The 15550-nt window shown below is 39.1% G+C and overlaps 1 protein-coding gene across 5 annotated transcripts in view; it reads right to left on the reverse strand.

The window, feature by feature from the left end:
• nav3 (neuron navigator 3) overlaps positions 1 to 15550 on the reverse strand; it is a 460146-nt gene that overhangs the window by 190326 nt on the left and 254270 nt on the right. The window lies entirely within an intron of this gene.

Genomic DNA, 15550 nt, shown 5'->3' on the forward strand with positions numbered 1-15550 from the left:
TAAATCTTTGGAAGCATGGTTGAAAAGCAACATCTGACTTTCATTGGTTAAATTTCATAGAATCTTTATTTATTATTATTTTGTCAGATTCAAGTTAATTATGTGACCATTGTGAGTTTTTCTTTCATTAACCAAGGGGTACCAACAATTGTGTGCACGTGTGTAACTGGAAGGACAAAACATAAAATAATGCAAATAATCAGATATTTTCAAAGGGTAGACCACAAAAATGTCAAAAAGCAGTGCAAGAAACACAAATGTTTGAAATTGTTCATATTGTCAATGTAACACTTTTATAACTTGTAAACTTACTTATAGTGGGAAGGGTATCCAAAACTTTTACATAAGTATACTGTCACACTGTTAAATACATTACTCAAGTAAGTTTCACGTATGCACTGTCCTTCAACTTGTGCAATATTTAATATAGTGCAATATTTTTATTGAGTGCAATAAGTTTGATTGAGTGCAATATTTAATATGGTGCAATATTTAATACAGTGCAATATGTCTGACTGAGTGCAATATTCAATACAGTGCAATATTTAATGTAGTGCAATATTTAACACAGTGCAATATTTATCAGTGCAATAGCTAATATAGTGCAATACTTGTTCAGTGCAGTATGTGACTGCAGTATTTACTTGTAAATTTTGTTGAGAGTTGTAGTCTGGGGTGTTTTAAATGTTTTAAATGTCTTAATGTCTGGCACTAGCTATCTTAGTTATATTGTGTTGTAGTGTCCCATGTCTGTCTGTATTGGAGGGTGAGTTGTTTTTAATCTCGCTGTGCATGTGTATGGTGTTGTACATGTGTATAGTGACAATAAATGCATTCTATTCTATTTTATTCTATTTAAAAGTATTTTGCTAGACAAGTATAATTTATTAATAAAGTTACTCAAGTATAACTGGGTACTACCCACGTCAGCACATCATCCCTCATCAAATGTGCAAACTCTTCTATGTCATTAGCCTGCAAGCTTTTTCATCTCGAGCTAACATGAATTATTAAAGTAGAGAGCACAGATTTTAGTCACAGCTTTGGTACAGTGTTTGACAGTAGCCACATTAGGTTATTAGCATTATGTCAACTCAACTGCATCCTGCCCTTGTTTACTGTCCGGAGTGTCTTGGCCTATGGGATTCCCTGTCAGGGTTTGGCAGCTCCTCTCCTCAGAACCGGACACTGTACTGAATTACAATGAGGGAGTTGCTTCTTGTTGGTGTCTCACCTAGGAAAGTGGAGATGGTATTATGTGCATGGTAACTGATTAACTCTAGTGAGGATGCAGGCAGTGAATATGATTTCATATCCATGGGTGTAACATAGATGAAAAAATAGGGCAGTCGTCATAGCAATGATTTAATAATATTCAAAGTTCATATTTTAAACACATCCAGAAGAATTGACAAAAAGCCTGAAATCTGAACTGACAAGCTAATACAAGAATTACATTTCAGAACATGTTTCTACAAATCTTAACTAAAGGGTTAGCAGCTTTTATGCTGGATAAGACAAGAGAGTTTGTTTTTTATAGAGGAAATTATTGTGCTGTAACCATTCAAAATTGCAATTTCGATTTGATTGCGATTAATCTTGCAGCCCTAATCCAAAACATTACATTTTATCTTTTGAATAGTCAAAAATCTTTAGAAGCTGAAACCCATAATTTGCCAGTGTTTATTGTGTAGTCAGTATGATATTAATATTTTAAGTGATAAGTGAGGGAGTATGTGATTCTTTCTTTTCACAATTAACTTTTTGCATCATGAACAATTGGTTTTTTTGTTTTTTGTTTTTTTTATAAATATATATTTTATAAATAAACTGACATTATATTAATACATTTTAATATTTTTGCTGTGGAATTAAAAGTTCTTGTGATTGTGTTTGTATAACGCACTATTGATTGCTCTCTTCTACAGTTGCCTAGCTCTTTGTCCAGCAGAGATTTCCCAGTGGAGTTTCTGGTTTGGATTTGACCAGCGCAACAAAGGAAGCCAAGAAAAATATCTGGACATTATGAAACCTCTAAACTGTTGGGGACTGGTATGGTTAAACATATTTTGTTCAATCCAGCATGGGTCTGTCGATTAAATACAATTCAAAAATGTTAATTTCAATTCTCACTTTAAAGAGGAGGTACAATGGGGAAAAAAAGACTTTTGAAGCTTACTATCATCACATTCCCTCATCAAAAACATGACTGAAGAGGTTCCATATGTCATCAATCCTGTCCAAAGCTCCACCCACAAGCCTACATCACTCATGCGTGACAATTTTCTACAAAATTTACAAAAGCAGTACACAAAACGATACACTACAACTTCACAAACCTGATGCAATGTGCAGTAGTTTCATTATTGGGATGCACACAGATTGTGTTGTGATGGTACTCTGAAGGGGGAGTGACTTAGATCAGTGAGCAAGAGGAGGGGAGATTTAGAGCATCAAAAACAAAAGTGAAATGTATTAAAATGTTAATCCCTCTTTTCACTGAATTCATTTTCAAAAACAATAAAATATGGTAACATGGTGATCTAAATATGTTATGTGTTAGCAATTAACCCTATAGCGTTGGATCCTATCGTCGCCGATAGAGCATGGTTGCGGACTTTCCAGCAGCGTAACAGTGTAACCAGTCGCGCTCTCATGTAAACTCAAACGGCGTCTCAAAGCGGAGGCACGGGGCTATCTGAATGTTTTACCATCATTACGGTAATCTGCCTCTATTGTCCCTCGAAGGTGACGAATGAGAGCGCAGGTGCTGCAGAGATTTTCCCAGTCATTTATTCGATGCGTAAAAGAAAAAAAATACGGACGGATGTGTAAAATAGAAGTAGTTGTGTGAAAAAATGCTGTAAATTCTGATACTTAATTTAAGATGATTTTTATGGCTAAAAAAAAGAATAAAAGTCTAGGTGAACTATACTGGCCCATAGTATGCTCAGTCCTTAAAGGGTTAATATGCCATAGAAGTAAAATACCCCCTGTTTAAAGATTTCCAATTTTTCAATTTCCTTGTTTCTAACACATTGTGCTTACTTTAGGAAGGCAAGTAAATATTGTATATTTCATTCATTACGATAGTTCAAAATAACCAAAATACTGTACACAACTAAAGCCTAATCCTTCATTTTATCCATTTGTAATAATGAGAATAACAGCTTACATACAAAGACTGTCGAAGTCTTACAAAGCTCTAAACTCTAATCATTCATTCAGTCCACACTTGGTGATGGTAAGCTACTGTTGTAGATTGACAGAAGTGAAGTTGCCTATCTGGACCATCGGCCCATCTGACCACCACCGACGCTCACTCACTGTCCTTGGCGTCTTGCTTAGGACACAACAACATAATTTGGACCTTTGGGTTGGTGGACAAGTGCTCTAACCATTGTGCAACTGTTACTATGATGACTAAGTTATTACAGCATTTCACCAAATCGTTTGTATTAAATGTGCTTTTTGAACTTAAAAGAACTATGTTATGGATAATTTTGTTCACTGCTGAGCTCCATAATGTCAATGTATGGTATTTGTGTCAATAATTTATTCCAGTACTGGTACTCAAATTAACAAATTTAAGAGATTGTAAACATATTTTATTCTAAACAATATAAAACAGCATTCCCTTTAAGTGCACAGCATTCCCTTTAAGTGCACATAACCACAATTATTACAAGCACTGTGTTAAATACACCGTATTGCAAATATACACAGCCATAACACAAAGTACTTCTAATGCACACTTATGCTCTTCACACGAAATGCTTTATTGCACATTAAAAGCCTGTTAAAACACTGCTTCCTGTGGCTAAAATGAATTGTCACCGAGCAGAGCACAACAACAATTCACAAGTACACAGCACTCTGTATACCTGTAATTATAAACCACAGACACATTAGTTCTGCCATAGGCCCAGTAACAATATAAAATTATTGTGTATTGATCAGTCTGGCTGCTGATTCACAGGCAGGAGTAGAGGAGGAGGTGAGGACAGAGGTGTGAAGACCCTCATACGTGGTTACACATCGTGGAGCATGTTCATTTTACACGGCAGAAAATTAAGATTGAGGAGGTAAAAATGACTTATTTGGAATATTCATCTTAATGTTGTCATGTTCAGATTTGTTTAAAACATTGTCTGTGTTGGTGCTTGGAACTTTCTCATTGAACAAAATCTCATTATTAAAGCATCAATCCCAAATCTAATCACAATGCAGAAAAAGCACAATTAGATATTTTTGCAAAATCATTCAGCCCTAGGATATAACCTTGCTTGTCTCCATGGAGATGTTACTTATTTAACTGAAATGTTCCACAGTGTGGCATTAATCTATCATCTCTCTAGCATTGTTTTTACATTGTTTACATTGTTTTTTTATTTTATTTTTTATTTTCAAATTTCTTTTACAGGCGTTTTATTGCTCAAAAATACCTAAAAAACACATAGTTTTACTGTAAATTTACTCCTCGCCCTGAGAAGCCAATTGCTTGTGAACTACTGTGTGAACAATTTTACACAAAGAAATAACATCTCCATGGAGACAAGCAGGTGGCGGATACTTTCCCAGAAATTAGATTATCTTCCAAAAGTCACTTAAAATAAAATAAATGCTGTAACTACATTATAAGTATTTTTTTTCTTGTAATTGTAGATGTATAGTGATCAGTGATCCTAGGCTTTTTTATTTCAATCTACAATGAGTTGTACTAGTGCCAGTGGGTATAGCGATATCCATCTTATACCAATGCCAATGTGTTTCTTATAGTGAGACATTCTTTACTTGTGCTACTCACCAACAAGAACTGATATAAAATGAGGAACAGTAGAAACACTGATCTAAACTTCAAACTAGAATCTTCAAACTACAGTTGTCCCTCGCAATATCATGGTTCACCTTTCTGTGTTTCGCAACTTTGCATGCCTGATTAGCTAGGGGACTGTAGACCATTGTCAATCAGTTTCCCCACCGTTCCATGTCTCTTGTACAGTACAGAATGTGTTCAGCCTGTCAAATTTACATAAATGTTCGAACAACACTACAGTGGAGCAGCGCCAGGACAAGGAGGCACGGTTAGAGGAACTGTGAAATACGCATGAGTCACTATTAATTACCTAAACAGAGAGAAAAATGTGAGAAAATGTTAATGCCTGTCTGAGAAAAGTCTATAAAGTGTGTGGTGCGGGGTTTTACAGCCTTAAAACATATATAATAATTGTAAACAATAAAGCTTGTTACTTCGCAGATTTTGCCTATTGCAGGTTATTTTTAGAATGTAACCCCCGCGGTAAACGAGGGACCATTGTATATCCTTATTTTCATATCGGCCATCATTTTTAATATTGAAAGTAAGGTTTATATGCCAGATACAATTAATTTTAGCTGGATAATCATAGATTGCAGCATAGGGAAGCAACACACCAGAAATAAATCCAATCTGAGCCCAAATCCTGGCTCTGCTGTGCTGTTCATTTCACCTTGTTTAATCTCTGACTCAACATAATCCCATTAAACCACAAAATGCAGCGTAGATCAGACAAAGCCTCTATTGCACCAGAGGAAGGTGATATGACAACAAATTCTAATCACAATTTTTTGTTTAACCTTGGTCTTACTTTTCGCTTGTCACTCAATCAGAGCATGACAGAGACAGGCCAATAGTGTAGTGGGTGTGGAAAAGTGCAAAGGATTATCAGGATCAGAACAAAATGACAATATAAATAGCCGCCATTAGAAAATCATAAAGACAGCAATGCTCAACACAAATGCACCTTCAGTAAGGGCAGATGACCCCAGCTGAGTAACAAGACAGATTTTACAAATTTCCTCTTCCATGTAATTTATATATTTTTTTTTTACTATTTGTCTAAGCATATTCCACGCACAAAATCGGAAAGAAGAATTCTGACCATGAGTACTGTAACAACCCACCTGGAGTGAAGTTGTTGAAGGTAATCCTTCCTGAGTAAGACTAACTCAACTTTTAGAGATGGGTCACCAGGTGCCTACTGGTCCTGGCAGGTTGCCTCTGCAGTATTGACAGATCAGTCAAATGCAGTGGACAAATTGCAATACATGCACCTGGCACAAAGTCTGATCTGAAATCATAGCACATTTAGAGGGGCTGGTCACCAGTAATGCCACATATCCTTTCTGCACTAGCAGATTTGAACCACTAACCACATTAAATCTCCACAGATTTGTAAATTGGCTTGGTGGCGTCACCTGCTAGTCTCCATGGAGATAGCTAAGCTTAATGACATACTAAGGAACATTCCAGGCAAAGCAATGATTTCATAGAGAGAAGAAGGTGGGGAACTTCTATTCATCTCCTCAATCAAAAAAGTTATGCAGTGCAACTTTAACAAATGTTCAAATTTGACTCACGTTGCTGTTGCTGTAACGCCTTCTCCAGGTCTCCGAGCATGGTCAGAATCACCTCTTTATCCAACTGGGCTGTCCCTTCTCTGGGTCCTCCTTCCGAGACCTCCTCTGCCGCCCAGTAACCCCTCTCCTCTTCTCCTCTCTCCCTTCCTCCTCTCTCCCCCTCTCCACTTCTCCTCTTCATCTGCTTCTCCTCCACATGCCCATCCTTCCCTCCCTCCTCCACCCCTTCTCGCGATATCCTTCTTGGGTATCCGCTGTACGATGCCCTCTGCGCTCTACACCTCCACGGCACCGGTATTAGCGAATGCTCCGATTGCGACAAGACTTTGGTGAGAGACAGGGACAACGATCTTGCTCTTGTCCCATGTGCAGCCTCCTTCCTTGGGCTTCCTTGCAAGCTACCACCCCCTCCTAAGACCCCTGGCCCGATTGCTCCCTGGGGCTTAGGGTAGTTGTGCGAATAGGAGTGCCTGTTTGGCAGCTCATCCGGGAATATCACATGCTCCCTTTCGCTGAACAGGGTCAAATTATTGAGCGATCGCTGCTTTATCCGAAGATTGAGGTTGTCGGGAGGTGGTTGCGGGGGGCGTCTTGCTGGGCTGCCCCCTTGGTACACTGAAAACTCCGCTCCTCTTTTCATTTCCACCAATTCTTCTTACCTCCTAATAAGCAAACTTGAGCTAACATATACTTGTGGTTGTCTTGACGCCAAAAGACAGATATCATTAACCAAAATTCGCATTAGTTCCAATTTAGTCAGCTGTCCAAGATTCGGGAAGCTCTGGACAGCAAACTGAGATAAATCCATTGTTTTCATTGAAGAATCCATTTTTTACAAGCCAAAATTCGTGGTCAAATCAAGCACAAGTCCAACTGTTTTGCTCCATCTCCACATAGTAAGGGGCGTGGAAGCAACCACGGCTACATTTTGCAATCCTCCCTGTAGCTTGTCTATCTTCCTGTATGAAAACGTCTGTCTAGTGCCTGCCCATTGCCACCATTTTAATTAGCACCTCTTTGGCAGCTCTCCCTCTCTGTACCCCCCTCGGACTGGTTGTACGGCGAATGAAAGAAGGGAGTGAGGAGAGGGAGGAGAGAGAGAGAACAAGAGAGAAGAGACGACAGCTGGTGCACACAGCTCGAATAGCTCTGGTCGAGTGTTTAGCTTCTGCAGCCCATTGCGCTCTCTCTCTCTCTCTCCTCCCTCTCCTCTCTTTCTCAACCCGCCTTTTCCTTATTTACCTCTCAGTCTTGTGTTTTCAGTTTAGAATGTTAAAAATAAAAATGGTGCTTCAAATTGTAGTTTGTCACCAAATTAAATGGTGCACTATGCAAATATGTCAATATTTAGTTTAAGTCTAACTGTGTAACTTTCTCTTGTATGGTCTCTCAAGTGCTTGTCTCCATAGAGATGTCACTGCTGGAATGTTCCACAGTAGGCCAATAAACATATTTATCTCGCATTTATTCAATTACTGGTGATTTTATTGCTCAAAAGTTTCTTGAAAAACATGCATTCTCATGTGAGCCAGCTTGCCTCTCCATAGACCTGACCTGTACCTTAACAATGAAGAAAGGTACGTTTAATGTTTTGTTAAAAATCTACAAAATCAATAAATCCCCATGGAGACAAGCAGGTGGCAGACCCTCCACCAGAAACGCTACACAGTGCATCTTTAAATATGAATGAAACAATCATAACTCCATAGTAATATGTTTAATATATTGTGTCTTTGTGACTATTCATGGGTTCCCATATATGCAACATATTCGCTATGGCAAGGGTCCTGGATTCTCATGATTCCATCAGACACCTATGGATATAAAAAAAAAAATCTGAGGATTTTTTTCCCATTCATAAGATGTAATATTTTGATTTAAATTGTTAATTGCTATAGCAACATAACACATTTTTCATTATTCAATCTGGACCCATGAATACAGTCCACACCCCTCTTTTAGATAATAAATAGTATGTGTTGTTTTTTTTTGTTTGTTTTCTTTTTTTCATGGCCAATGACAATACCGATGGCTGATAAACTCTGCCAATACTTTTGGGCCAATAGATTTGGCCCAGAACCACATGCAGAACCACAGTCCTTTTTTACCATAAACCTTTAGAGAGCTGTGTATCACATTTAGTGCAGCTGTCTCTACATATTAAAGTGTTTAAATAAAGCTTTGTGTGCATGTTCTAGGCAGCAAATCAACCAAAACAAAATATCAGCTTGTGCTGGAGATTCAAGGCCAGTGGCCCAATATATCAGCCAATTGATATCTTGGTGTATCTCTACCCTCTATCCTGTCTCTTTCTCCTCCCTCACTCCTCCTCTTTCTGTCCAGAACTTAATTAAAAGCTTGTCTTGAGGAGCTAAAGAGACGAGCAGAGGCTTATCACAGATCAACAATGGACCACAGAGCTCATCCCTCCATCCATCACCATGCACATTATCAGACCTGTCCTCATTCATCACACCTGTGTGCAGCACGCACATCTCCTTCATCTGCTGTACATTTAGTGGATTCATTCAGAAACAGGACAAAACATATTCAGTTTAGTGATTAAGAATATATGACATTTCACCAGAGAAGTTACATAGTGCAACTCTAACTCACGGATTTATTAAAATAACTGGATAGGGCACTGCTAGCTTAGAGCTGTCTCAAGTTGGATTAATGGCCACACATTGGTACTACAGTCCCTGACAAAAGTCTTGTCGCTTATCCTCTTTGTAGAAACAAAAGCTTATAACCTGACTTTAAATTAATCGATTGGTCTTAGAAATGTCTCATATGAAAGCTAAAACCCTCCCAAATTATGCTCAATATACTAAAATAAATTTGCTTCACTGAAGAAAGATTGATAATTTAATGAACACAGAAAGGTCACATTTTGGCAAGGCAAAAGTCTTGTCACCTTGTCATATGATGCACCCAATCCTAGATTACAGCCTCACCTGTGATCAGTTACTGATCAATCAATTAGTGGGTGTGTATAAAAAGAACCTCAGTACACCAGACCTTCACATCAACTGCAACTTGACCTCTGACAACATGCCTAAGATCCACCCTGACACCAAAGCGTTAATTATCAAGAGGCTGAAGACCAGATCCACTGCTGAGGTGGCTGACACCTCCAATGTGTCTCAGCGTCAAGTACAAAGAATAAGAAAAAGATCTGAAAAGACTGGAGATGTTTTTGACAAGCCCAGGTCCGGCAGACCCCGCAAAACAACTGCTAGGGAGGACCGTTTCTTGATTTGAAAATCCAAGGCCAGCTCCTTTTCCACTGCAGCAGAGCTCCACCAGGCCTGGTCACCTCAAGTCCCTGTGTCAACCAGAACAGTTTGTAGAATTCTGTCTCAAAATGGCCTCCATGGTCGAATCAGTGCACAGAAACCAGCACTAAACAAAAGGCAATTAAAAAAACGTGTGGCATTTGCCAAGGCCCACAGCCTGCTAAAAGGATGGACACTGGAAAAGTGGCAGAAGGTGGATTTCTCAGATGAATTCTCGGTTGAATTATATCACAGCCGCCGCAAATATTGCAGGAGATCTACTGGAGCCCGCATGGATCCAAGATTCACCCAGAAAACAGTTAAGTTTGGTGGCTGAAAAATCATGGTCTGGGGTTACATCCAGTATGGGGGTGTGCGAGACATTTGCAGGGTGGAAGGCAATATCAATAGCCTAAAATATCAAGAAGTATTAGCTACCTCTTACATTCCCAACCATAAAAGGGGTCAAATGTTGCAGCAGGATGGTGCTCCATTGCATACTTCTATCTCTACATCAAAGTTCCTCAAGGCGAAGAAGATCAAGGTGCTCAAGGACTGGCCAGTCCAGTCACCAGACATGAACATCATTGAGCATGTCTGGGGTAGAATGAAAGAGGAAGCATGGAAGGCAAACCAAAGAATCTTGAACTCTGGGAGGCATGTAAGACTGCTTTCTTTGCTATTCCTGATGACTTCGTCAACAAATTGTATGAATCATTGTCGAACCGCATGGATGCAGTCCTTCAAGCTCATGGAAGTCATACAAGATATTAAATATGGATCTCACACCACCACTACTTAATTCACTGACGTTATGCAACATATTTCTGTATTTAAAGTAAATTATTTGTTCAATTTTCTGTAGGCGACAAAACTTTTGTCTTGCCAAAATCTGACCTTTCTGTGTTCATTAAATGATCAATCTTTCTTCAGTGAAGCAAATTTATTTTAGTATATTGAGCATAATTTGGGAGGGTTTTAGCTTTCATATGAGACATTTCTAAGACCAATCAATTAATTTAAAGTCAGGTTATAAGCGTTTGTTTCTACAAAATGGATAAGCGACAAGACTTTTGTCAGGGACTGTACAACGAAAAAAATCCCTCCTGCCCAGAAAGGATTTTTCTCATAGAGCAAGAATGTAATCACATACTGCTTGTGCTCGGCTGACAGGACCCCGACAGCTTCAACAAAGGTTGAATTTTGTGGCATAAACTTTTTCTCAGTTCAAAATCCGTTTGCTGTCTTGTTAGAGTGGTCAAGTAGTATGACATGAATGAGCATGCGAGCGATGCAAATGAGCCTCCTTCCTCCTTCGTGGCTGCTCTGCTCGCTCTCATTGTGCAAAGTCTCATGGGAAGTAGCTCAACTGCGCATGGCCGATGGGTAGGGCCAGATGTACCTAGTGGCTAAAGGCTCAACTTGCAACACTGAGCACAACCCCATCCCGGCTTCAGTTGGTGACCGTGTTTAGGCTTGCACTACACTCTGTCAGGGGTTATAATCTTATGTAGGGATGGGTGATATATCGGTTTCAGTACTGATATCAGCCAATATCGATACAGATTAGTCGATATTGGTCTATATGGTTATTTGATACAGATACATTTACTTAAGATAAATCTGTGAGCTTTGCTATGAATTTTAAAAGCTAAATATTGGTATCAGCAAATATCAGTTACGGCCACAGCAGCAAGCCAATATATTGGATATCAATTTCTAATATCATAAACAACCCCAGCTATTCACTCACTTTACGAGTTCATAAAAAAGGTAAGAGGGTGTCTCTTCACTGTTCTGAGTGGATACTATTAGTTCTGTTAAGTTTAATGAATTAAGGTGTGTTAATAAATTTAACCCCATACTGGAGAACAATCCAGACAATTCACTAATATCTTTATGGAGACAAGCATCCTCGAGTAGAAAGGTTACATAGTGCACCTTTAATGTAAAATAATCCAATGTTTTCATTTATTTTCTGCTAATCAAGATTTAAAACTGTGTAGTTATCAGTGTTTACCATTAATAGAGGAGACTATAGTGGGCCCTCATAATATAATTGTCATAGTAAAAAAATAATGAACAAACGTTATGCCTATAATATTGTCCCAAACATTTATCTATTTAATCTGTATTTCATCCTTTGTAATCTGCAGATGTTAGACAATCACCACATCTTTACATCTTATACAAACTGTAGAACAAAAATGAGCATCCTCCATATAAATATAGATCCTCCTTCGATGTTCCACCCAAAGAACACACAAACTTTTCTGGTCGTTCTTTACTAATGTTATAATGTTATAAATGTGTTGTCCATGCTCCATTTGTTGCACTGCCTCCTCCGGGTGGACGTCATCACTCCTGTACCTCACTATAAACTCCCTACATAAACAAAGTCATTACACTAAATATTATGTAGTCTCTGTCATATATTTGCATACCTCAAAGTTACTTGCATGTTTACTGTACTGTGTAAAACCACTGCATTCTACATTCTTAAATACATAAAATGCAGAATTTATAGACACATTTATAGTGCACATCTGGCCAGAGCCACAGTCTGTCCAACAAATGACAGCAAATTTGTCTAAACCTGTTCTGCCTGAAATGATAATGGCACAGTTAAAAACTGAGAGAATACATTTTTCTTTTTACAATTCAGTTCAAGAAATTGCTCCAAGCGCAATGAAATCATGCAATGCAATTTTAAACACAAAAACACAAAACAACACAAACAAAACATAAGGATAGAAAAAAAATTGAATTTAAAGGTGCAATATGTAACGTTTGTGGTGGAGCTGGAATGTTCTATTGCATGGCATTAAACTTATTTCCACGGAGACACCACCAGGTCAAGTTACGGATCAGAGTTGTGGAGGGGCAACTCTGCTCACAGTAAAAATTTACCATTTTAGCAATAGAATGACCTAAATAAAAAGAAAAATAATTTTAAAAATTCTCCACTAGAAAAGAAAGAAAAAGTACACATGATAAATATTGACCCCAAAAAATTGTGACAAGCCGAAATACAAGGCAGATCAGGTTAATACTATACTGTGGAACACTGCCAGCAAAGCAGTAATATCTTCAGGGAAACATAGTGCAACTTTAATATAATGTTAAACTGTATAAACTGTCCAACCCCTCACTGAACGCTGTGTTCCCACATGGTCAGAAACCACTTCAGAACTGTCTGCTCTGTAAAATGTAAAATAAGCCATTCTTATCATGTGGTTCTGGTCAGCACACATTCCAACTTCCTCTAGTGGACTGAACAATCGGGAGAGAAAGAAATGTGTGACAACAAAACCCAGGCATTTCAAACGCACCTCAGACAAACGTACTGATCATCCTAACAAGCTAAACAGGCTAAATTTTACCATTTAAATCAGGGCCTTTGGAAAAACCGGGGCCGCAGCAAAATGTCCGGAATGTAAGGGACACATTCAAACGTGTAATCAAGACGTTTGTTTGTGCTTTGTAGGCTATAGTGATCATTTTGAACTCAAGTGCTTTGGTCAGTTACTTTACCATATGGTGTCAGGCAGAACTGCAAAAAAAATCTATATATTATCAATAATATCAATTGTATTTCATTTCAATAAACATACATAAATGAATGTAGTCACCAGAATGAGGTATTAAAAATCAACCACTCAATAATTTTAGATTTTAGATTTATAAGAAACTGCCAATTGTCAAATAACCAAAAAATAAATAAAAAAAAGAAAATAAAAATTGTGCATACCATCTTGTCTCCATGGGGATATTATTGATTAGCCTGAAATGTTTCAGAGTATGGCATTATTCTTATCTATCTCCATGGAGAAAAGCATGTGTCACCACCAGGCCGTGTTTATTTTAATTTGTAGTAACTAAATGAATACAAGATGGGTAAGTTTAATGCCATGCTGTGGTGCAATCCTGCCAAAGCAAAAATCTCCATGGACGTAAGCTGGCAATTTATCCATGACCAGAAAAGTTACACAGTGCACCTTTAACATAAGCAATAAGTATGCTAATATTAATCTACTTTCAGTTTAACAATTTACCAGTGCCAGTGAAATTCTAATACATTTGTGAGAAGGTAGTTTTTGGTTTGAATTAAGACACCTCTAAGCACCACATAATAAACTCGGGCATTTAGTCAATGTCATTGACCCCATCAGTTCAATGTGTCACTCTTGTCCTCTGCAATTCAAACTGTCAACCTTAGACCTTATAAAGAAGTGGAATAAGGGAGTGTGATGTCACCCATAGCGTTCAGCGCCAGTCAGATGAAGCTCAACAAGGCTAGCAGTTATAGGTACAAATTTGGAGCCAGGTTCCATATTAGGAATTCCGACCACGAGTATCAAAGCAACCAAACAACCAATCCGAAGCAATGTTAAAGGTAAGGCCTCTTCCCGCACCATTGGTTTAGCAGGGAGCAGACACTGAGGAACGCTGTCAATCAAACCTCTTGCTAACGCTAGCGGGGGCAACCTTGAGGAAAGAAGGCACCTGGTTTGTCTGTTCATATGTTGAGTTACGGACACAATAGCGAAATAAAAAACACCAAGATTATGTATAGTGGGTTAATACATTTAGACCAGAACCAGAATTGTGCCCATGCTCACACGTCAGCTAGCAGGTTAGATATGTCCATTTATATACAGTCTATGGCGTCAACTGTCAATAACTTTAACTACTACTGCCATATTTGACAATACATCACAACAGTTGTTTTTCATCTAACAAAGATATTAGGTTCACAGAGCTAAACAGTCTGAGAGTCTGAGTCTTGAGTCCACAGTGAACACAATGAAACGTGGGCAGTGAGCAGCAAAGCAAAGTGTTCATTTGTATGTCCACTTACTCCCAGGACACAGAGGGCCGGATTGACAGAGAGGGAGGGAGGGACAGACAGAGAGACAAAGAGAAGGGAGGGAAGGAGACAATGTGGAGGGGTAGAAAGACAGAGACAGCAGAGAGAACCAGAGAGAAAGGGATGGACAGAGGGACAGAGGAAGAGAGACAGAGAGAGAAGGGAGGGGAGGGGCAAAGAGAGAGGGGGAGACAGGAAAGAGATAGACAGAGATAACAGAGATAGAGAAATGGGGGAGGGAGGGAGAGAAGAAGAGAGTGGGACAGGTAGAAAGCGAGAGCCAGTGAGAGAGACAGAGATAGACAAGGATGGAAAGAGAGAGATTAAGAAAAAGGAGCGAGAGCGTGGAGGGGTGAAGAGAGAGAGAGATCGGAGAGATGGAGAGAGAGAGAGAGAAAAGATAGTGAAAGACAAATGGGGGGTGAATGATGGTGAGTGACAGACAGAGACAGAAAGAGAGGGAAGAGAGGGATTAAGAGAGAGGTAGAGGACACCGATTGGCCAAAATTAAGTGTTTAAATGAATAATACACTAGTAACATATCATGATCCCTGATGGTCCTGCCTTTTTCTGCACTTTCTCCCCTCCCTTCTGTATCTGAGCCTGGAGCTGGGCGGAGATTTTGGCTCCTCCCGTGCACACCTGCAGCTAATCTGCAATCAGCTGCACCTGGAGAGGATAAGAGGAGCCAGGACCTGACACTCAGTGCCAGATCGTCCGCGTATCTCTTTGGTACACCCTGCTTGGCTCAGTTCATGTTTTTGCGCTTTTTGACATTGCTAAATTGGATATTTTTGCTCCTTACCAGATCCCGATCCCTGGACCCTCTCAGCTCTCCCATCTCCGACCCTGCTGTTCTCTACCAGTACTGTCTGTCTCGTCTCAGACTCTGCTGCTCCTGCTATACCCCGGGACCACGGCAAACACCCTGCTCTCGACTCACCAATTGATCTACCATCATTCTGCACTTTGCACTTCTGTAAATAAACACTGTTCAACCTTT

The sequence above is a fragment of the Periophthalmus magnuspinnatus genome, chromosome 12 (genome assembly GCF_009829125.3).
Source record: "Periophthalmus magnuspinnatus isolate fPerMag1 chromosome 12, fPerMag1.2.pri, whole genome shotgun sequence".
Lineage (NCBI taxonomy): Eukaryota > Metazoa > Chordata > Actinopteri > Gobiiformes > Gobiidae > Periophthalmus > Periophthalmus magnuspinnatus.